This window comes from Chinchilla lanigera, unplaced genomic scaffold (genome assembly GCF_000276665.1).
Source record: "Chinchilla lanigera isolate Chin_1 unplaced genomic scaffold, ChiLan1.0 scaffold00108, whole genome shotgun sequence".
NCBI lineage: Eukaryota > Metazoa > Chordata > Mammalia > Rodentia > Chinchillidae > Chinchilla > Chinchilla lanigera.
In genome coordinates, this window is record NW_004955509.1 from 3,769,734 (window position 1) to 3,794,594 (window position 24,861).

Sequence of the window (24,861 nt, forward strand, 5' to 3'; positions counted from 1 at the left end):
ACATGGAGCACCTCAGCTTAAAATGACTCCACAAAACTGACATAACACACACACCAATTAAATGGATTTTGTTGAGAATTTAATCATTCAATTTGGTCAACCAGAAAGACTTACTATGGAACTTTGTTTTATGACAGATAGTAGTTTTCCAAGTTGATTGGGTCTCTGTATACCCTGCGATATTGTATTTTTAAATGAAGGGCATTTTCAAACTTGTCAACTTCTCTTTTCAGGACTTGAAATCAAGGCTTATGAATATTCTGACTCTGAAATGAATTTTTCTATTGGGGGACTATGCATGCCAAGATTTATTATTTATTGTTAGATAAATATTATTTGTTAATGTTGATTATTGCTCTGACAGCATTGGTTTATCCCTACCATGGAGAAGACACTTTAGAAGTATCTCAGAATCACATCTCCATAAAATTTAAGTCATTCTGTCGTGAAGTTTTCCTTTTTGAATTGCTACAAAGAGGGAAAGATTCCAGCAAACACTTGAAGTTTTTTATTTGTTTGTTCGTTTTTGTTTTTGTTTTGTCTTTTAAGTCCAACCAAGACATTAGTGTTGGGGCCAGGGATATAGCTCATCAGCGCAGTTCTTGCCTGGCAAGCGTGAGGTCCTGAGTTTGATTCCCAGTACCAAAAAAAAAAAAAAAAAAAAAAAGACATTAGTGTCCACTTTACCAAAGAAACTTATTTGGTTGGTTTGGATTTAGTGTTTGTTGTTTGTTTACCAAAGACATTTCCACTCATCAAAACTGTTTCTCCTGGTCAACTCAAAAACTGTGATACATGGAGTCTCTTGGCCTTCATAAGGAAAATAAGAAAAGCCAAGGTAAGGATGATGACATTCTTTCAATGAGTAAAAGTTAGCAGAAGATGTCAATTCACAAGGAGCTTGGGATTTTCAAGAAATAAAATGATACTTGAAATAGGGCATGATTGTTTAGTCCTACGGTAATGTTCCAGCAAGAAGCATCAGGGGTTATCAGGCTACAGGAAGTATAATTGGTTCCACAGAAAATATAAGACAAACCTTCATGAAAATCCCTATGCATTGTTCCAGCTTATGAGTTGTGTTTTGATTTGGGGTTGTTTCCTTTCTGAGCTTTGTACTGTTTTTGTTTTAATTTGTGATGCATGTTCGTTTTATTTCTGCCTTTCCTAGCACTTTTACCCCCTCAATTTTCAGTTAGAAGTCAGATAATCAGATGCCATCCTCCATGGTCACAGTTACTTATACAATATATTACTCAAAAGAAGCCCCTTGAGAATCATTTTATTTTGAAATAAACACCACCCAATTCTAAGTGGCATTCTGTGATGATGATACTACTTTCCCTCCCGCCCCAGCAACAGAGCTTAGCTGTGTCCTTCACAACAGCAGGTACAACGGAGAGCTGCTTTGGGTTGTGGCAAGAGGCAGCACCTCTTGGCCACAAGTGATATCTTCCTCATAAACAATTTATTCTTTTGGATCCTATTAAAGTGTCCCTGCAGCTTGTGGTAGTGTTTGACCTCTGTGAATCTGTTTTGTCATCTATAAAATGGGCATAATAACAGTAAATATCTTTCAATTCAGCAAATATGTATCGAGTGCCTAATATTACCCATATACTGTTACAGAGACTGGAGACACAAAAGTTCACAAATCAGATAAAAAATAATCTGCCCTCTTAGAGTCTGCTTTTGAGTGATGTGGCAAGTTTGATGTGAGAATTAAGTGACATGACATTTGGAAAGCAAGGATTGGCAAAGAGTAGGAACTCAAGACATTATTGTTAACTTGTCAGTCTCACACAGTAGCACTGGGCCCAGGATCTAAAGCTCCAGAGAAGTAGATGTGGCACAAGATTAGGCCTATATAAACGTGTGGTGGATTGCCACAGAAGGTAGTTAAATACTGGTCCTTTTAGGACATTGAAAATTTGGCTGGATCACCACTTAGTGGAACAATGGTAAAGAAGGTATAAGGCCTGAATGTTGTGATTGAGCTGTGACCTTGAACACGGGATACAGGCACTTGGGGTGGGGGTGGGGAAGGACAGTGCTGATCATTTTAACTATGCCTGGCTTGTCTGAAGTCATTTGAACATTCCCTTTGGGTAATTTGCTTTTAAGTTTGTGCTAAATAAAAAGCACCCATTATCTGAAGATAAAGCTCCTATTTTTTAAAAAAAAAATGGTAAAGATGTAATACAAAGGAAAATGTTAAATGAGCACTATACTGAATTGACTGGCAAAGAACTGAGAATGGTTACAGCCAGCATATTACAGAGTTCCTCCCTGTGGTGGTTACAACTGTTTATTTCTGTTTCATGCCAATCCAGGAAAAAACAAAGAGGAAAGTGAATGAGCTGGAATCTGTTCACCTGAAAAGACAGTGTCAGGATGTCCTCCCCAGCCCATCTCGCATCTGTCCCCTCTCACCCTGTGCAGGTGATCTGTTTGAAGTCCTCCTTGATACCTCTGAGAGTGCCAAACAAGGAAAAGGAAGTGAGATGACCAGAGAACTCTGGCCTATGTGCAGACTTCCAAATTAGGTCAAAATTAGCACCACGAGGTTTGGAGAAGCCTACCTGGTGGGGAAAGAAGGCTTCTTTTCAAAGTACAAAGAAAGCAACGTGTACTAAGGAGGCAATCCACAGAGGAACCTTGGTGGAAGGGAGTGACGTTCCCATGGAATGTGCCAGCTTCTTCTCCCTCCCTAATGTTGACACCAGATGCATCTTTGGATAGAAGTAATCCTACCCCCTCATTTTTCATGTGAGAAATCTAAAATCTGGAGAAGTGAAATTCTATCCACCGAGCTGGTTAGAAGCAGATAGAGAACTGTAAATGAAGTCTAGTATCTAGCCTCAGTTCTTTCTCCATTCTGCCACTTTACTGCCAAATTCTGTGTGTCTAAAATTTGAGGTCTTAACCTGGGGGTTGTGAATGAGTTGCTAGAGGGAGGAACTCTGAGCTCCCTAAAAGTAAACCGAATGCAAAAATGTGTGTGTATGTTCAATATGTGCATTTTCCTAAATAGAGGGTTCATAGCTGTCATAAGATTCTGAAAGAGGTCTGTGACCTAAAAAGAGTGAAGAACGATTGTCCTAATAAAGACCTCATTGGGAGTGTGATCCTGGTGTCGTCGTTTTAGCTAATGAGCGATCAAGAACTTCTCAACCATCTTTTCTGTAAGGAGCCAAAAATTTCTTCCAAATACTGATTTCTTCATGCCAAACCCAGTGCCTATTTCTGTTCATAAATTCTTCATTCATTCTTCACCCATTCGTTTATTCTGAAAACACATTTCCAGTTCTAATTTATTTCCAGCAGCAGCTAAATATCATCTGCATGGCAGGACCATGAAAGAACCACTCTGCATTGTGCCCTTGTTGACAGAAGAAATACTGGGTTGCTACCACATTGGCATTATTGCAGCAAAATCTATACAGCCTCAAAATTACAGTGACCTCCTTACACACATACACAGAGAGTGGGGGCCAACATATAGAGGTGTGCCCTGTCAAAGAAAGAGGAAAAGAGAAACCTATGTCCAGGTTATATAGCAGCAGCATGCCACATCCTTGGAAGGGCTGCTCCCAAGTGAACCCTATTTTGAAATGTGTACCAGGCACACTTGAACACATTTGTAGTGACTGACTCCCCAAAAAACACAGGAGAATAAGTCTCATTCATCTTGATAATATTAGTAGTGGGCAAATAAACCTTGGCTATAAACAGGGGTTCATTTAAAGAAGGGGTGTGTCTTGGACACAGATATGCACAATAGAAGGCTAATTCTCTTAACTACTGGTCAGAAGATGTAGAATAGGTTGATGGAAGAGGCGGGAGAATAAAAGAGTCTACCTGTTAGCTTTGCTTCTAGTATAACTTTAGGCACAGTGGAATCTGCCAGGGTTGACTACAGGCAAACCTGAGAGAATCCCTGCTTGGCCTTCCCTGAAACACAAAGGACTCATCCGTGCCACTTGCATCACCCTCTGCCCAGTCATCAGAGAGACTTCTTTTCAGATGGAGGAACATTAGTCCTACACTGTAGCATCTGTTGTGAGGTTTAAAGGCTATTCATTAAAATCTACAGGGCTTTGTGTAATTCCTAGAAAATGGCAAAATAACCAATTTACATTTCCTATGTCGGCATCATTCTTGGGAAAACCCAAAAAATTCTCTTTCAAAACAGTGTCCTTGATTCTCCAGGATGACCTCTGAACTTGTTTGGATCAGCCTTTCACACATTTATTTTTTTAAGTTAGCATCCTGTAAAAATTGCCTTTGTCTGCTATCCCAGAATCACCAAGACAGTTGTCAAGATGCCTCCAAGGATTATGGATGACTGGGCAAAACTGGCACACCCACTGACTCTGTTTGTGCGACATACACAAACACACACAATGCATACACGAGTGTACACACAGATATAGATATGCAGACATATATGTATGTATACACATAAGCATACCACCATTTACGATATGTCTGATATGTGTGAGGCAGTTTAAAGTATCATAGCAAGTCCAGTTCTGTAGATTTGTGAAGTTTACCTGCAAGTCATCCTCCCACCCAAAAAATTTCTGTTCTATGTTTCTTGGGTGTAAACACATCTGAGAGCAGCCAAAGAATACTCTTTAAAGGACAGAAACCTGGAAAAATAAACACACTTTGCAATTTATAAATTGCTAACTAATCATTTCATAGTGAAAAAATTACACTTGATGTGCTTTTCCAAGTCATTTTAAGACTAGCAAGGATGCAGAACCACAGAGATATCTCGCAACACGCAGACTTGTGGAAATTTACCCAGGCACAGTAGCACATGCCTTAAATCCCAGCTACTCTGGAGACAGGCAGGAGGACTGCAAATTTGATCACAATTTAGCAACACTCTGTCTCAAAATTTAAAACGCCTGGGGTTGTAGCTCAGAGACAGAGTGCTTGCCTAGTGCAAGGTCCTAGGTTCAGTCCTCATGGCTGAAAACAGTAGAACTGTGGGAATTTATCTAGAATCTTTGCTAGGTGAGCCAGAGTGGGGGAAAGGAGAAGGCAGGAAGGATGAAGGGCTTGTAAGGTGATTATTCCATCTTGCCAATTCTCAGTAAGAAATGAGCGTTTTCCATTTATCCCTACTGTATCATTTTCCTGGGAAAATCAATACATTTCATTCAACTCAAGGAAAGCAGATGGCATCCAAGGATGCCTGGTGATAGGAAACATCAGTGAAGAAGAAACTCATGTAAGCAACAGAGGAACTATCCAAAACCAAAAACTTAACACACACAGAGGTGCAAAAGTGGACATTAAGAGGAGCCCTAGTGCAGTACATAGAAATTTTGGGAAAGAATGTCAGGAAAATAGTAATCATGAGTATACTAAAACCAAAGAGATTTGTTAAAAATTGTTGAATATATAAGCTGAGAATAGTGGAGTTCTTAAGGATGACTCTGGAATAAAGATATAAAGCCTTCATCTGTACTCTTTCAACTAAACTGAAAGGACCATATATTTTCTTTTGAATTATTTATTAATCCATAATTTCTCCTTAGTAACTTGATCAGAATACACTCAGTTTCTCTCCCTATTGTTTATGATCCTAAAATTCACTCACTCAATCTTTGCTGTGGATTTTCACTCCAGCTGAACACCCATAAGCAGAATTATTTAGTGCCTGGTCAAAACAAAAAAATTTCTGCTTGGCTTTAGTAATTCCTTGGTCTCATTAATTAAATGTAAAAATACTTCAAACCTGAGAAATATGTGTCTATTTAGTCAATGCGCTTAGTTTTTTAACATCAAAGAAAGCCTCTGCCAATAATTATTAACAAAATAGTCAATTTTGTAAAATCTTAAACTATTTCTATAGTGGTACAATTTTAATGGATAAAAAATTCAGTAAGGAAAAGTCTATGCCCAGTATTTAGTAATGCTGGAGAAGATCCTCACTTAGATATAAAGTAGTTTAAATATTAAAATGTGTCATTTCTCTTATTATCCTCACTAATGAAGAAGTTCTTGAAAGTGCATATTATTTTATAAAGTTTTGGGCTAAATCAAATAAATTTTTCAGTTGTATCCATGGCAAAAGACCATAACACCACATTTTGTTAATCAGAGTAGCCACTAAACCAGTATCTCACCAACTACTTTCCCAAAACATCCCATAGTTATGTATATTTCTTAATATTTTATTTACATTTCTTCACACTAGGCAGATAACTGATACTGGTAATAATAAATTAGTTTTAAACTAAGAAAAATATCCAAATGCTGGAGCACATAACTAGTTTAGCTTGGTCAGTTTTGAGATAGATAAGCATAAAACCTTATCGGGGAAACAGTGCAGTTCCACCCTGACCTGGATGAAGTGTGAGTCACATCATTTTTATCCATGGTAGGAGCACCTGCTCAGATGGAGCTTAACCAAAAACTTACCCAGAAAAATTTCTCACAAAGTTAAAACACTTTGTAGGAAGAAGTATCAATAAACCTTCCTTGGTGCCCCTCTACTACGTCATGACAAGGGTATTCTGTACATTAACAAACCTAGATGTTTATATTAGTGGTTCATGGGCTTGCCTTGTTTACATTTCTCTCATTGCTGAGACAAAATACCTGATGTCCAAAATTAAGGAAGGAAAGGTTAATTTAGCTTACAGTTTGTGGAGGTTTCAGGCAATACTCAGCTGGCTCCAAGGCAGAAAGGCACATGGCAGAGGGCAACAGTTCATGGCCACCGAAAACAGCAAAAGCAGCAAGGGCAAAAGGGAGGAGCAGCGGCAAGCAGCCTCTTTCCCTCCCTTATATTATATGCAACCTATTCACCCCAGGACAGATGTAGGGTGCAGCATTCACACCCATAATCCCAGCATTGGACCATGAAACAATCACAACTGTAGAAGCCCTCCCAAAGACTGCATGAGGCTTTGGGGGAACATCCAGGCACAAACCATAACAGGGTTTAAACAGAAACAGTAGATCTAAAGAGTCGATATATGGTTTTGTCAGAACCCTGCCATTTCTTTGAATTTATAAAAATGAAGCTTAAACCCTGGTTATATTTGAGGTATATATTGATAACATTTGTCCATTTTAGAGATGTTTAACAAAAAACCATGTATTTGCCTTGGTTACTTTTCTCACATTGCTGGGACAAAATATCTGATGCCCAAAACGAAGGAAGGAAAAGTTTATTTAGTTTACAGTCTGTGGAGGTTTCAATCCATACTTGGCTGGCTCCGAGGCAGAGTGGCACATAGCAGAGGTCAACTGTTCATGGCCATGGAAAACAGCAAGAACAAAAAGGGAGGAGCAGTGACAAGCAGCCTCTTTCCCTCCCTTATATGGTATGCAAACTACCCACCCCAAGGCAGGTGTAGCACTCTCATCCATAATCCCAGCATTGGACCACAAATCAATCATAAACTCTAGAAGCCCACTTCATAACTGCATGAGGCTTTGGAGGGGTACATCCAGACATAAACCATAACACTCCACCCCTGACCCCCCAAAGACACATGCACATCCCTTTATGCAAAGGCATTTAGTCGATTGGCAAGAGTTGCCAAAGTCCTAACAGTTTCAGCATTGCTGAAAAGTCCAAGTACCAAGTTTCCTACAAGTTCTAAGGCAAACTCTTAACTGTGAGCCCTTTTGAAAATGAAAAGTTAAACACTTCCAACATTCAACGGCACAAGATAAACGATACCATTCCAAAAGATACAAACAGAAGGATACAAAGCATTGGGACCAAAGCACATCCAAAATCCAGCAGGGCTAACATGTCCTGTAGTTCCATGTGGAACATCTGAAGCAATCTGTGATAAATTGTGAGCTCCAAAGGCCTTACATGGCTACACCCCTATGGCACTTCTGGTGGTTACAGCTCCCACGGCTTCTCTCTTAGGCCCACTTTGCTCCCTCCTTGCAGCTTTTCACAGACAATTCATGTTCCTGGCTTTTCCCAACTTCTGATGTCCCCACTGAATCTCTCACTTCACACTCACAGCTTCACATGCTGCCCTCTCGGGGGCACATTGCCTGACCTCCCAGAACTTCTGAAATCTAGGTGGAAGCCTTTTTAACCTCAGAACTCTTGCATTATGCCTGCACCTAAAATCAATGCCACATGGATGATGCCAAGGTCTGCTGCCACCTGGAGCAGTAGCCAAGCTCTCTCTTCTCTGGGCCATAGGGGTCAAGTGCCTGGATCACTGGGCACTTTGAATCTTATTCTGAGGAACAAATTCTCTTATGCTGCCACAATTCTAAAACCTGGTACGGCCACTGCCACCACTATGGAACATGGTGCTCTGTGGCTTTCTTCTCAAAGCAAAGTCTTTCACCTTTGCAGTTTTGAGGCTGCAAATGGTGGAGACTTGCTGCTTCTTATGATACCTTCAGGCCATGTTTTTGATTCTCTTATTCCTTCTCAACAATGGAGATCTCTTCAGCTCTATCTTTGCAGTCCACAGCTTTGCTGGAGCTTCCTTTCTGGTCAGGCTCACGTTGTAAATCATCCTGCTGGGCTCTTTGCTCTTGATTCTCAACATAAATCTGGCTAAAAGCCCCCAACAATAGCCATGCCACTGCCCCAACATTCGACTGCTTTGAAATTTTTTTTGCCAGATTTATCAGTTCACAACCCTTAACCTCAGTCTTAGGCAAAGTCTCTGGACATGAGCAAAATGCAGACAAACTTTCTGCTAAGCCATAATATTCATCCTCTGGAGTCCAGCATACAACGCAGTCCTTCTTCCCAGCAGAAACCTCCCAAGCCTGGTCTTTACTGGCAGGATTTCTACCAGCCTTCTAGTTTTCTGAGCTTTAACCAGAATCTCCCATACAGAACAACTGAAGGCATTCTAGTGCTTCTCTTTCAGGCAGCACCTTTCCAAACACTTCCCACAAGCCATTTGCAAAGGCTCTTGAACCACATGGTCATGTATAGTCACAGCAATGACCCCACTTCTCTGGTACCAAATTCTGCCTTGTTATTCTTCTCTCATTGCTGGGACAAAATATCTGATGCCCAAAATTAAGAAAGGAAAGGTTTATTTAGCTTACAGTTTGTGGAGGTTTCCGTCCATACTTGGCTGGCTCCAAGGCAGAGTGGTACATGGCAGAGGATAACTGTTCATGGTCACAGAAAACAGCAAAAGCAACAAGAGCAAAAAGAGAGGAGCAGTTGCAAACAGCCTCTTTCCCTGCCCTGTACTGTATGCAAACTACCCATCCCAAGGCAGGTGTAGCACTCACATCCATAATTCCAACATTGGACCAAAAATCAATTATAAACTCTAGAAGCCCACCTCTTGATTGCATGAGGCTTTGGGGGAACATCCAGACACAAACCATAATAGTATTAAAAAATAACTAATGCTTTCAGAAAAACTGTTCCATTACATTTTTTTTTATTTTAAAGACAAGAAAAACAAACAAATAAACAACAATATGAAATATCAAAACAAGATTGTAGGAGAGTAACAATGGTTAGTACATTGTGTATTGTTATCTTTGAAGTAGTTGCTCATATTACAAGATATAGGCATGAAAAACTGACCAAATAATATAGGCATAAACCTTTCCTCTCACTGAACTAACAACAGTAAGTAGTATAACTGTCTTAACTATCTTATGTATATATTATTTATTTATTTATTTTACTACTTGAGTTTCTTTGGTGATTCAAATATATAGTTGCATCATCCCACACCTATGCAAAACAAAATCAGTAGGGAAAACCATCCCACTGATAACTGGCAATCCCACATTTCCTCTCCATCTGACCATCTTTTACTGAAGAACAACATTTCATGCCTGAGGATAGAATTTATAGATGGGAGAAGCCCCTAAGCCACTTACAACAGTAAACCCAGGAAGTGGCTGGTGCCAAATACAGCAAGTCCTTCACTGACTATCTTTTCATTCTAAAATACCACCATCAATAAAGCATCCTGTGTTCAGTCTTGACATCCAATTCTCAGGGTAGAAATGTCAAAATTCTGATTTTACCTTTTCTTTTTTATCTTTTTATTTTAATTGACATATAAAACTTGTATAGATTTGTAGGATACAGTGTGATGTTTTAATATATGTATGCATTTGTGGAATGATTAAATCAAACTAATTTGCATACATATTCTTTCACATACTTATCCTTTAAAAAAATTTTTTTTGCTTTCACTTTTTCATGCATGTTTGAACCTTTTCATATGCATATGCCAAAGATAAAACGGCAATTGGCCAGGGGACTATCTCCAGTTGGATGTTTTTCCTTTCCTTTCTTTTTTTATGTCCAGATATTTCAGTTCTCTTTAACCGTAACTAGTATATGGGGGGGGTTGTTTTGTTTTGTTTTTGTTCTTGTTGTCTTGTTTTGTGTTTTCCAGATGAGCAATCAAAAATGTGTAAAGATTGAGGTTTGGGTTTTGTTTAGCAGCAGATGTATTTTTATAAAACCTTACATATGATGTCTTCTTTACCTCAGTGGTCACAATGTTATACTATTTCTGGAGAAAGAAAGAAAAATCCATTTCTTGGCCTTAGTTCAATATGTGATCGCAAATGAGGCCATTAGCCGGGTGTGGTGGCACACGCCTGTAATCCCAGCACTCGGGAGGCTGAGGCAGGAGGATTGTTGTGAGTTTGAAACCAGCCTGGGCTACAAAGTGAGCACCAGTTGCGCAGCAAGACCCTGTCTCAAAAAGAAAAAAGAAAAAGAAAAAAACAAATGGGGCCATAAAATTATACCAAGAGTCACCCTATCTGCCTGCACGCATGGGTTTACAGAAAGTCAATAGTACCCTAAGAAGAAGTTTGGCATTTGCTTTTGATAGCATTATTTTTCCAGGGACATTTAGAATGTGAGGAAGAAGAAATATTGGGTGTATTAGCTTATAGGTCACAATCTGTATGAACAGAAAGAAGAAAAACCAAGGAAATCAGTAACAAAGCAAGGTATATGCATGAGATGTCAAAGCAATTGTTAAAGACTGGTGAGTGGATTTTCTTTTTTAGTTCATTTCCCAAAGCTAAGTGAATGGATGAGTTATTATCACTGTTCACAAAGAAAGTTTTAATTCAAAGTTATATGTTACAGATATTAAATTACAATATTGATCTTTAATATAAAGGATTGGGATGATTTAAGATTTTGTCTCAGTAGGACTGAGCTAGAACTCGGCAGCTGGGAACTGCAAAGAAGTTGCACTTATACTCCAGTCAAAGTCCTTATTTAGCCCATTTCCATGGAAACTGAAATCAGATCTCTCTCTCCCTCTCTCTCTCTCTCTCTCTCTCTCTCTCTCTCTCATACACACACACACACACACACATACACACACACACGAACACTCAATACTATGAAGAGTTCAGGGTTGTGTATACATGTAAGCACCCAAAAGATAATTTCTATATGCAAATTTTCTCATCAACAACTCTCCAACAAATGGAAGAAAGGGCAATCCAGGATGACTTCTTTTTTCACAAACCAAAACTGTATTGTAGATGAAAAAAATCCAAGTTAAAAAAGTAAAGCAGAACTACCAAGTACTTGGAGCACTCCATTTCGTAAGTCTGTGTTCAATTAATTGAGCTAAATTGGAAATATTTTATGGCGAGAAGACATCCACAAAAACTAAATTTAATCTCTTGGATTTTTGCCTGCTTTGCTTTACTCTGAAACATCGACATTTCTGTAAATAGCTCAGAAAATAAGGGCTAAGAGGAAAGAAAAAGTGAATGAATTCATTTTAATTTTTCAACATATACTTGTTAAGTTTTCATCCTAATAGCAAAATAATATGTGCATATTCCAGATTTATGGAGATATTTTATAATATATAATTTTGTCCTGACATCGCCCTTGAAAGCAGGCCAACATTCAAGATATGGCCTATAAAAAGGAGCTGATTAAAACCATACTAAGTTTGGAAAAAAGACAAATACTGTTCCTTTCCATGAACCTCCAGTGAGGCCATCAGGCAACCTGGATGCATTGTACACAAGTGCAGTTTTTGCTAACAGATAATATTTTATCTCCCATTTCTATCCTTTTGTACATGAGAAAAGACAAAAGCAGAATCTTTTAAAAAGAATTTTTCACTTTAAAGTTACTGTAAATGTTGATTTTGGTCATAAATTAAGTTCTTGTTACCCAAGCCTCTCCAAAGATTTTGAGTGCTGCAACTCAGGAAGTATTTAGTAGAACCCAAACCAGAATGAAGAGCTGTATGTTTCATAAGTAAAGATAACAGGGCAACAGGGCTTGATCTTAAATAAACATTTTTTAAACCTCACTGGAGCATATTTTCATTTGGCCTTCATACCTGAATGGATAGTATTATAAATTGATGAGTCCGTATTCAGAAGTGAGCAGGGAGGACCAGTAGTCATATTTTTCAAAGGGAAAATGGTGGGTAGAGGAATGGGAAAAAAGAATCAAGTTATATCGTGTACAGGTATAAGTTCCCTATGATGAATGTGATCACTATGTATACCTAAAATGTACCAATGAAGTTAATCAATAAAAATTTTTCAAAGTAAAAAAAAGAATTAGAAAATCAATAATGAATAAGACTCTGTATTCAAAACCACCATAGGTGGGAGGCAATGGCTTTACATGGTATAATGGATAAGTTGTATGATAAGATTTTTTAAAAATCAAGAGCAAAGAGTGATGGGTAAGAAAAATAAAATTTCTCATCCTAAAGGATGGCTCAAGATACCAGAACCCACCCTCTTGTCAGGAGTTACTATCTCATCCCCAGAGAGATTTGTAACACACCATTTCTTTTACAAATGTACAAATCATCTAGAAGCCCAAAAACATTATAACATAGAAATTGATAGTAGATATTTATTTTTAATCCTTTCAGTGTTTAGAAATCTCCTTTGCATAATCAAAGGAATAAAAAATCATTAAGAGTGAAAATATTTTTATCATCATATTAAGTTGAATGTTTTCTCACTGTCTCTCCACATTCCCTTACTCTTTTATTATTTTAGATTTCAAAAAAATCCCTACACAAACCTTGCAATTGTAAATATTTTTGTCTTCCACTAAAGGCTTGCTGATGCATCTTCCCCATGAATTCTATCATAAAAGTTATGAAATGGTGCACCAACTACAAGACACAATTACAAGCTGAAATATTGTGACACAATGTATAATGTCAGAAAATCCAAGGCAGTGTTTAGTAAATAGACACCTGTCTTATATTGCATTTATTTATAGGTATATTTTAAAATAAAGCACATGACTAAGACGAGTAATATGTGACCCTTTTGCATTACTTTGATCATGACAAAGGGAAAGCACAACAAACACCACTTCAAAATATTTGTTTATCATACAGCATTAAAACTAAAACAGCATCCCCCTACACCAAGGGACAGGTAGCCAGCATGGGAAGCACATGGGACTCAGCAACTGGCTCATCTGGAGGAACCCAGGTGCCTGGCCCATCCTCCTACATTGCAGGATGGGGACAGCCAGCACAAGAATTACCTGGGATTCACCAATTGCCGTGGCCATAGGAACCCAGGTTCCTGGCCCATCCCCTACACTATGAAACAGACAGCAAGCATGGGAAGCACTCAAGACTATTCACTCTTTCTTTTCTACCCACTTCTCTAGTTACCCAAACCTTGCATGACCACCCTTTGTCCTCCAGCCTTGCTTCTACTTCCTTTCCATTTATCTTTATCTTACAAACCATCATCCCTAAATTTCCACACTACAGGGTAAATATATTATAAAAAGGGGAAAGACTTTGCAAACAAACTCCTAATGTACAAATGGTTCAATTATATACCTATAGACTTTGCTCCTATGGTCAAAAGTACAAAATCAATAGTTACAACAGTTTCTCAATTTCTAAATTGTGCTTGATGCTATCATTATTGCTAGTACTTGTCATATCTATTAAAATCAGTTGTTCTCCCTTGTGAAACAATATTGGGAAGCTCTGAGCTAAGAATCTCACCACAGCCCTATACCAAAAAATGGGGTACCAAACCAAACAGAAAACAATATCCCACTCCTAATTAATTGGGAAGGTAGAATCTTGGGACAGACATAAACCAAGAATCTCCCACACAAAGAAGATATCCCTGAAGAACAGACTTTTCCTATACAGGCCTTGATATTAGCAATATAGCTACCAACTACCAAAACTCACAGGGATCATCACAAAAAAAAAAAAAAATTTTTCAAATAGAAAACGACAAGACAAAGTAGCAAAATGCAATCACAGACCTCCAGTCCAACTAGAGCAAGTCCAGAAGATATCCACATAGAAGAAATTGGAAGTCACATGCCTGAAATTTCTGAAATGACAGTAACTAAAGTAAAGAAACAACTCCATGAGGCTATAGAGGAAATTAGATCAGAAATAATCTCTCAGGTTAAAAAAAATGACAACCATAATGAAAGAATTGCTCAGCATATCTAAAGACATAAAAAAAACACAGGAACATAGAAAAATGAACAAAATCTTGAATGAACAACATAGGAAAGAATCAGAATGCATGAAATAGATTCAAAGAGATATCCAGAAAATTAAAAGTTCCATTGAGAGCTGGCAAAAATGTTTGAACAAACTTAAGATAGACATTCAGACCTTGAAGACAGGGTTGCAGATAGTGATCACAAAAATAAATATCTCTTAAAAATAACAAGGAAACAGGAAATAACAATTCAACAGCTGCAAGATGATGCAAAAAAACCAATATACGACTCATAGGTGTCAACAAAAAAAAATAGTCAACACAAATGGCATAAAAAGACTGTATGCAGAAGTAAAAGAACAAAATTTCCCAGGGATGGGAAAAGAATCTGACATACAGATAACTGAGGCATATAGAACTCTTATTACCCATAACCAAAATAAATCTACACCCAGATATATAATAATTAAGATTGTGAAAATTCAGAACAAGAATAGACTATTAAAATCTGTTAGAACATTAATCATTTGAGAAATGAAAATTAAAACAACACCAAGATTCAAAGAATGGCTATCATCAAGGAATCAACCAATAACAAATGATGGTAAGACTGTGGGGAAAAGGGACACTTCTCCACTGTGGGTGGGATTGTAGAATGGTGCAGTCACTTTGGAAATCAGTCCGGAGATTCATCAGTAAACTAGGATTAGAGGTCCCATTCAACCCAGCTATCCCCCTCCTGGGTATTTTTCCAGAAGAACTGAAAACATCACACCACAGCAATATATGTGCACCCATGTTTATAGCAGCACAATTTGTAATAGCTAATTCATGGAAACAATTCAAATGTCCATCAACTGAGGAATGGATAAAAAAGATGTGGTATTTTCGTGTAATGGAATATAACTCAGCTATAAAGAAAAATAAACTTGAGGCTTTTATAGGTAAATGGGTGCAACTGGAGACCATATTCATAAGTGAAACAAATCAGACTCACATGTCTGAACATTGTATTGTCTGCATAGTGGAAGAACCTGAAATACTAAATAAAATCTGAAAGATACTACAGATATTGTGAAAAGGAAACAAACTGCTCAAAAGGAAAGAACAAGTAGGATGAGGGAAAAGAGAAAAGAAAGAAAGAAAGAAGGAAATATATATATACAAGATAGCTAAGGTAATTCTACTACTAATTCCTATTGGTTTATTGAAAGGAACAGTTAATGTTTAATTGTTTGATTAATCTTACATGCCTAGATCTGGTTATCTGAGTAACCAATTTTAACATAACAATATGTAATACAAGCACCATTGTTAATTTCTTATCACCTTGTCTTAAATTCTGTATCATTTTTATTGTTATGTTGTTATGCCTATGTCTTTGTTTTTGATAATTTGTTTTTGTTCTTTCTTTTAAAAATAAACTGAAATAAAAGAAAAGAAAAGAAATAAAGCTTGTGAACTCATCCCCAAACCAGTGTGGATGTGAGCTAGTAAAAGAAGTACTTCAAGTGTAGCCTATGCTTGAGTTTTAAGAATTCAGATTCAAAAGCTGTTAGAGAAAAATAGATCACATTTAAAAGACAGCCCATCAGAATCATGGCAGACTTCTCAACACAAACTACCAAGTCAAGAAGAGCTTGGAGTGAAGTATTTCAAGTCCTGAAAGAAAACATCTTCTAACCCAGATTGATGTATCCTGCAAAACTATCATTCCAAACTAATGGAGAAATAAGATACTTCCATGACAAAGAACAACTGAAGAAATTCATGATCACCAAAGCAACCCTACAAAGAATTGTGAAAAATATTCTAGAAAGAGATAAAAATGACCACAATTCAAAGAATGACAACAGAAAGAAACCACAAAGCAGGGCAAGCAATTAAACAGAGGGGGAAATTAAGGAACCAACCACAGGAAAATAACATGACAATGATAAGCCAATACCTATCAGTTAAAACCATTAATGTAAGTGGGCTCAATTCACAAATCAAAAGAAACAGACTGGAAGACTTGATCAAGAAACAAAGTCCAACATTATGCTGTGTGCAGGAAAAACATGTAATCCAAAAGGATATTCATAGACTGAAAGTCAAAAGAATGACAACAATACTCCATGTGACATGAACCCAGAAAAAGTCAACGGTAGTTATTCTGTTTGCAGACAAGGTGAACTTGAAACCAAGAATGATCAAAAGAGATAAATAAGATCACTACATACTTCTTAGGGGAAAGCTTCCAGAGGAAAAGATAACAATCATAAATATATATGCACCAAATACAGGAACACCCAACTATATAAGACAAACAGTAATAGATATGAAAAATCAAATAAGAAATCACACAATTGTAATGAGTGGCCTTAACACCCCACTGTCACAAAGAGATAGATCAACTAGACAAAAATCAGCAAGAAATAACAGAACTGAACCAAACTTGTGAACAAATGGACTTGGTGGAATGTTTACATAAAGTTCCACCCAACAACAGAATATAAATTCTTCTCAGCTGCACACAGGATGTTCTCTAAAATAGACCATAAATTAGCCCATAGAACATGATTAAGCACATGCAAAGGAATTGAAATTCTCCATGCATATTATCTGAACATTGGAAATATCTGAAATTGGAACATATTATCTGAAATTGGAAATTGACAAAAGAAACCATAAAAACTCCATAAACACATGGAAATTAAATAACACCTTCCTGAGCAATCAATGGGTCACAGATGAAATTAAAGAAATTAAACAATGTCTACAATCAAACAAAAATGCAAATACAACTTACTAGAACCTGTGGGATGCAATGAAAGAAGTCCTTAGAGGGAAATTTATAGTAGTGAATTCTCACATCAGAAAAACAGAATGAGTGCAAATAAACAACATAATGCTGCAGCTCAAGCTTTTAGGAAAAAAAGAGCAAGACAGGCCCAAAGTGCATACAAGACAGGAAATTATAAAGATCAGAGCAGAAATTAATGCAATGGAGACTAAGAAGACAATACAAGATTAATGAATTGAAGAGTTGGTTCTTTGAAAGAATAAATAAAATTGAAAAACCCCTAGCCACTCTTGTCAATAAAGGAAAAAAAAACTCAAATTCTTACAATAAGGAGTGAAAAGGAAGAAACCACTACCTGTCTTGTGGAAATACGGAAGATCATCAACACCTATTTCGAAAATCTTTACTCTCATAGGATGGAAAACAGAAGAAATGGACAGATTGCTAGATACATATGAATTACCAAAGCTGAATCCAGAAGATATAAAAATTCTGAATAACCCAATATCAGTTAATGAAATTGAAAATGTAATTAAAAACCTACAAAGAAAGAAATCCTCAGGTCCTGACTGGTTCACAGCTGAACTGTACAAAAAATTTAGAGAAGAAGTAACACCAATACTCAGAAACTCTAATGAAATCAAAAGGAAGCAAGTCTCCCTAACTCATTCCTGGAGGCAAGTATTATCCTGATACCAAAACCAGAGAAAGACCCACCAAAATAGAACTACAGGCCAATCTCCCTAAGAACATAGATGCAAAACTTCTCAAGAAGATACTAACAAGCAGAATGTAGCAAAGCATCAAGAATGTTATACACCATGACCAACCCAGGAATGCAGGGATGATTCAACATATGCAAATCAATAAATGTAATAGACCATATATCAGCAGAGCCAAGGAAAACAACCCACATGATCATCTCAATAGATGCAGAAAAAGCTTTGTAACATCCAACACTCATTCATAATAAAAACCCTACAGAAAATTGGAATAGGTGGTCTTTATTCAATCTGATAAAAGCCATTTCTAACAAACCAACAGCCAACATCGTACTAAATGGACAAAAAATGGAAGCTTTCTCTCTAACATCAAAAACAAGGCAAGGATGTCCACTTTCATCACTTCTTTTCAGTATAGATCAGGAAGCATTAGCCAGAGCATTAGAAAAGAGAGAGAAATAAAAGGAATAAGTTAAATTACCATTATTTGCAGATGACATGATACTCTACACAGAAGACCCCAAAAACTCCACCAAAGCACTTCTAGATTTAATGAACAAATTCAGTAGCATAGCTGGATACAATGTCAATGCTCAAAAATTAATAGCATTCTTATACACAAACAGCACACTCTGAGAGAAATTAGGGAAACTACACCCATCATGATAACATCCAAAAAAATGAAATACTCAGAAACCAGTCTAACAAAGGAAGTAAAAGACCTATACATTAAAAATGAAAGTAATCTGGGAAAGGAGATTGAAGAGGATATCAGAAAATGGAAAGATATTTCTTGCTCGTAGATAGGAACAACTAACATAGTGAAAAATGTGACACTCCAAAAATTGATATATGGATCTAATGAAATGCCAATCAAAATATCAGTGTACCTCACAGACCTAGGAAAACATTTCTAAAATTCTTTTGGAGCCAGAAGAGACCTAGAATAGCAAAAGCATTCTGGGCAACAAAGGCAAGGCAGAAGTCATTATGATCCCTAACTAAATTATACTACAAAGCTATTGTGACAAAAATCAGAATAATAATGGCAAAAAAACAGACCTGAGATCAGTGGGCTAGATTAGAAGATACATCCAGAACCACAGACACACTCAGTTACCTTAGCTTTGACAAAAGGACCAAACATGTTCACTGGAAGAAAGATAGCCTCTTTAATAAATGGTGCTGGAAAAACTGGCCCTCTATGTGCCAAAGACTAAAACTAGACCCATGTCTATCACGATTACCTACACTAAAGTCAAAATGCATCAAAGATCTGAATATTAAAACAAAAACACTAAATCTCCTGGAAGAGTAACTAGGTAGAAATCTGGAAAAGTGAGGGGTAGGTGGAGAGTTCATGAACAAACCCAAACTGCAAAGGAAATACTTCAAAGAATCAATATCTTGGGTCTTATCTTATTAAAAAGTTTTTGCACATCAAAAGAAATCACCAACAGTGTGAAAAGAAACTACACAAATTGGGAAAATATTTCAGTCAACTCTCCCTCAGACAAAGGACTTCTATCTAGAATATAAAGAATTAAAAATATCAGGCCCCAAAAATTCAAAAGCCCAAACCAAAAATGGGCATGTGAGATGAATAAAAACTTCCCAGATGAAGATATACAAGTGGCAAATAAATATATGAAAAAATGTTAAACATTATTGGTCATTAGAGAAATGCAAATTAAAACAGCACTGAGGGTCTATCTCGCTCCAGAAGAAATGGTTGTCATCAAAAAAAAATCAACCAATAACAAATGCTAATGCAGCTCTGGGGAAAAAAGTAACTTGGCTCCACTGTTGGTGGGAGTTCAGTCTGGTAAAACCACTGTGAAAATCAATATGGAGATTCCTCACGAATTTAGGATTAGAGGTCCCATTCAACTCAGCTACGCCCCTTCTCAGTACTTTTCAGAAAAATTGAAATCATCATATTACAAATAAATATGTAAACCCAGTTTTATAGCAGCCCAGTTTATAATAGCTAAATCTTGGAAACACCCCAAATGCCCATCAAAGGAGGAATGAATCAAAAAATGTGGTATTTTTATAGAATGGAATATTGCTGAGCTATGAAGAAAGATAAACTCAAGGCTTTTATAGGCAAATGGATGCAACTAGAGACCATAATCATAAGTGAAATAAATCAGACTAACATGAGTAAACATCATATTGCCTCCCTAGTGTAAGAACGTGAAAGAGTAAATAAAATCTGAAAAATACAATAGGTACTGTGAAAGGGAAAGAAGCTACTCAGAAGGAAAGAACAACTGGGAAGAGGGAAAAGAGAAAAGAAAGAAGGAAAAAATATGTATAAATGCACAAGATAGCTAAGGTAATTATACTACTAATTTCTTTTGGTTTATTGAAAGGAACAGTTAATGTTTAATTGTTTGATCAATTTTACATGCCTAGAGCTGGTTATCTGAGTAACCAATTTTAACATAACAATATGTAATACAACAACCACTGTTAATTTCCTATCACCTTGTTTGAAATTCTGTATTTTTTTATTGTTTTTATGTTGTTTTGTTTATCTTTGTTTTTATTCTTTTGTTTTTGTTCTTGTCTCTTTAAAATAAAAAAGACACATGATTAATTTAAAAAATACTAGAGCCAAGCCAGGTGCAGTGGCACACACATATAATCCAAGCACTGAGAGAATCTGACACATGAGGATCACAAGTTCGAGTCTCACTTGGGCAAGTTAGCAAGACCCTGTCTCAAAAGGGGTTGGGATACATCTCAGTGGTAAAGCAACCCTGGATTTGATGCCCAGTTCCAACAAAACAAAACAGAAACAAAGTTAAATTTGCTGATGAGTTGAGTATTTACAAATATGTTGATTGGTCAGCTTAGAATCTTTTTATTCATGTACTATAATTCAAACATTTTTCAGAATTTGATTCACAAATGCCTTGTAATCTGTTGTTGGCATAATAATGAGAGAAATAAATGTCTCTTGTTGCATCTTCCCCAGAATCAGACTCAGACAAAAGATGTATGTGCAAGTGATTTATTTAGGAGGTGATCCCAAAGGTACATGCAGGGCAGAGAAAAAGTGACACAGAGAACAGAAATAAGACAATAGGGTTTGTGTTAATTAACAGGTTACACCTAGAGGCTCAATCCCACCATCAACTTCTTAGAAATTATTATGGATCATGCCTATGAGTTATTTTGCCTGACAAATGAGACAGCTCGGGTATTTAACTTCAACTGCTCTCATATATTAGATGAGTATTTTGTTTTTGTTGTTGTTGTTGTTGTTCTTGTTGTTCTGGGGATTGAACACAGCCTTGCATTGTCCTACATCCCCAACACTATTTTTATTTTGAGACAGGGTCTCACTTAGTTACCCAAGCTGGGCTGGGACTTGCAATCCTCCTACCTCAATTCCCTCCCCTGGAGTACAGGGAGAACTCCTTCTTAACCCACCATTATTAATTTCTCATTAATTCACTTTTACCTCCAGTCTGCCTCATCCATGACATGAAGAAAAGCCCCCAGAAATATCTGCTGGTAATAGCTATAGATGCTTTTGGCACAGACTAAAATAGTGAGTGCCAAAAGAAATAGAGAACTAGCAGTGTTCACTTTAATTAAGGGATATTCTTTGAGATGTATACAAACACCAAACAAGATCTTGTTTAGTTTTCTAAGATACCATAGTTATTGAAGCTGCAGTGGCCTAATCTGGAACTGAAGGCTGGTAAGTTAAGAATTAATTCAGTTCTCCAAATGAATAAGACTACTAACGAAGATTAAAACTGATTAATATTGAAGAACAAAGTCAATAGGTATGGTAAACTTAGATGAAGTTCTTGGTCCATGTCTTAGTTATTTTTCTTTTTGCTGAGACAATATATCTCACACCTAAAGTTAAAGGAGGAAAGGCTTATTTTGGTTCACAGTCTGTAGAGGTTTCAGTTCATAGTTGGCTGGCTCTAAGGCAGGGTGTCATGGCAGAGGAGAATCACAGAGGAGAAATAGTCCATGGCAGGCAGAAGACAGCAAAAGCAAGCAAGCAAACAAACTACAAGTAATCAGCGGCAACCCTCTTTCTGTCCATTATATTTCATACAGGCTACCTACCTGAGAGCAGGTGTAGCTTTCACACCATTACTCCTAATCCTTAGAACTATGTCAAACCAATCAGTAGACTGATTTAGTAATCACACACCCTTGATTCCAGCACCACACATTCTAGATCCATCCACCTCTGAAAAGCAACTCCTATGACTGCCTGAAGTTTTGGTGTGGGGGACATCTACACACAAGCCATAACTATCCTGCAGACACTTAGAAAGCTACGTCATTCTGAGGCACAAACAAGATTAAGAAACCAGATAAGTGGAGAAAAACCAAGGTTTAGTGTCAGAACCAAGAAGAGCTCTAATTATAGGTTTATCTTTGTGTAATCAAGAAACTTCATATCCAATAGTGTGCTAACAAGCTTTATCAACTGACTGTCTGGGTAAGAAAAAGTATAATATGTTCCAAGCTTTTCATGATTTACTAACTGGCTTACACATTTCCTGAAAATCTAATAATTAACTCTCACAAACACAAGCTAGCTCTAGCATACCACTACCTATATCTCTCCACCTAATATCCAACCACTTTTTTGAGTTTGAAGGGCTAATGACTAAATACTAAAGCATCCAGTTCCTGATGTGGGAGATTATGCCTGTAACCTTTCAGTTTCTGTGTTAGCAGGTACACCACTGATTTGGGTCTTGGTACTCAATTCAATTGGAGGCTGACCTCTTCACACCCTTTGATTTTCCTTCATTGTTTTCTTCCTCAGAAATTTTAAGTGCCTTGAGCCTGGAATTAAAATTTTGGCAGAAGTGCCTCTGGCTCAGGTTTTGGCTCCTTTACCCTCACCTTCACATTAGAATATTTAATATGTCTGTTTCATTCTGTGTCTAGCCCAGTGACTTATCCCGTGATATTTTGCCATGCATCTATAAGTGAAATCAAACAGTAATCATATCCCAAATCAGAAGAATCTGGAACTGCTATATAAATTTATATTAACAAATAACTTACTGCATGATAGTTCTATGCTCAGTCCTCTTGCAGATATCATATTTAATGCAGATTATGTCTATCCCAGATCATGAATAAAACATTGCACAAGCAATTCAACATACATATGTGTTCAATTCACACACCAGGCTTCCTCCATACCCAGAGTTCAGGGGCTTTTGTGTTTCTCTAGGAAATCTTAAGAGAAGCGATTGTCAACCATAACTTTAAGAAATTGCCCTGTCTTTGTAAGCAATCCCTCAAATAGCTACACACCACTAGTTGACATTTACATGACCTTTGTATATTAAAATTATTACTACTTCTCAAATGATTTATGAGGTGAGATCAAAATATACAGTGAATGTTTAAATTTTATGGATGTATTATAGTAAAAGACATATTGCCATTAATTCCACTCAAAATACTTTCCATTGCTTCAGTCATACTTATCCCATCATTCTTGCCAATTTCTGAAGCAGTTCTGGAAGTTCTCTTTGAATGTTGCTGCTAAGTGTCATTGAACAAAAAGGCAGGCTTGTAAAAACATTACTGTGTGTTCTCATCCACTTTATTGACTGGACCTGGCACCATGCAACTTCTGGCTCTTCCCCAAAGTCAAAATGACCATGAAAGTTTACATTTTGCATTAATTCAGGACAATGAAGCAGCCACAACAGTGCAACAAAACACACTCATGAAAAAGGACTTCCAGAAGTGCAGAAAGTAGCAAGAGTGATAGGATAAGTGTGTTTAAAGCAAAAGGGAATGTTTTGAGGGAGATTGATGCCAATAAGTCTTTCACTATAATATATTTTTAAAATTTAAACATTGACTGTATTTTTGTCACATCTCATGTATCGCTAAAAAACCTGTGGTTAACTATTATATTTCTATAACCTGACTGACATTCTGTATTCATGATGAGTTGTATTCTAATTCCTAGGTTTCTTCCCCTATGTTCAAAACAATAGACAGATCTGTTTTCAAAGCAAATGCCCCCTTTCACTGCTTTTCTCCAGTTATTTCATAAGGTTAGATTTCTTTTCACCTCAGTAAATCTTTCTTATCCCTCATTGCTGTCTTCACTGTGAAAGTAGCAAAAGAGTTGAATTTTTCTGTGCCCGTGTTTTATGACAGAGAACTTCTTAATTATGTCAGTTGGAGAATCAGAGTATAAGATTCCAGTTATTAGTACATGACTGTCATAGAAGTTCTAATATTAGATGGTATCTGGAGAGGAAGAAACTACCCAGTGTCTTACAATTCATTGTTTTCTAGGGCTTCTCTTCATCATAGTTGCCCCTTGGCTCTGATCAAGGCTATGATTTTAAGATTTTCTGTACAATTTTATGTTCTCATCTGAAAACTAGTAGTAGAAAATAACAGTGCAAATAACAAGAACCTTCCCATGTAGTTCCAACATTTCTTCAAGCGACATTCAAATAGAAGTATAACCGGCTCCTTCCCTTTGGTTGGGTTCTTGTCAGGAGGGTAAGGAAGATTGAGACCATGGGAGGACAGAACACAGCAAACAGTGGGGATTGACGGGTGTAGTTTATTACAAAGAACAGAGGAAAACCTTCAGTAGATGAGGAAGGGTAAGAGGATGCCAAGGAAGTGCCTGGATTTAGAAGCTTATAAATATAATTTTTTTTTTCAGAGAGGGCAGGCAAAAGAGGCAGAGGAGGTACAAACCTAGAGGTTTCTTGATGTTTGTTGCTTCTGCTTGCCAGGCCTCCCACGGACAGTGGATTTCATCAGCTCTTTGTCTTTTCTAGCTCCAACTTTCATCAAGGCTTATCTCTTATCTCTCACCTTGCCTTCAGTTTATTTAGTTTATTTAATTTGTTCAGC

The 24,861-nt window shown here is 37.1% G+C and overlaps 1 long non-coding RNA gene across 1 annotated transcript; it reads left to right on the plus strand.

Annotated features, from left to right (window-relative positions):
• The first annotated feature begins 650 nt into the window (after positions 1-650).
• Positions 651-3,128, plus strand: LOC106146972. Its single transcript, XR_001231660.1, has 2 exons — positions 651-838; positions 2,334-3,128. It is a non-coding gene; the product is annotated as an uncharacterized LOC106146972 (long non-coding RNA).
• The last annotated feature ends 21,733 nt before the right edge of the window (positions 3,129-24,861 follow it).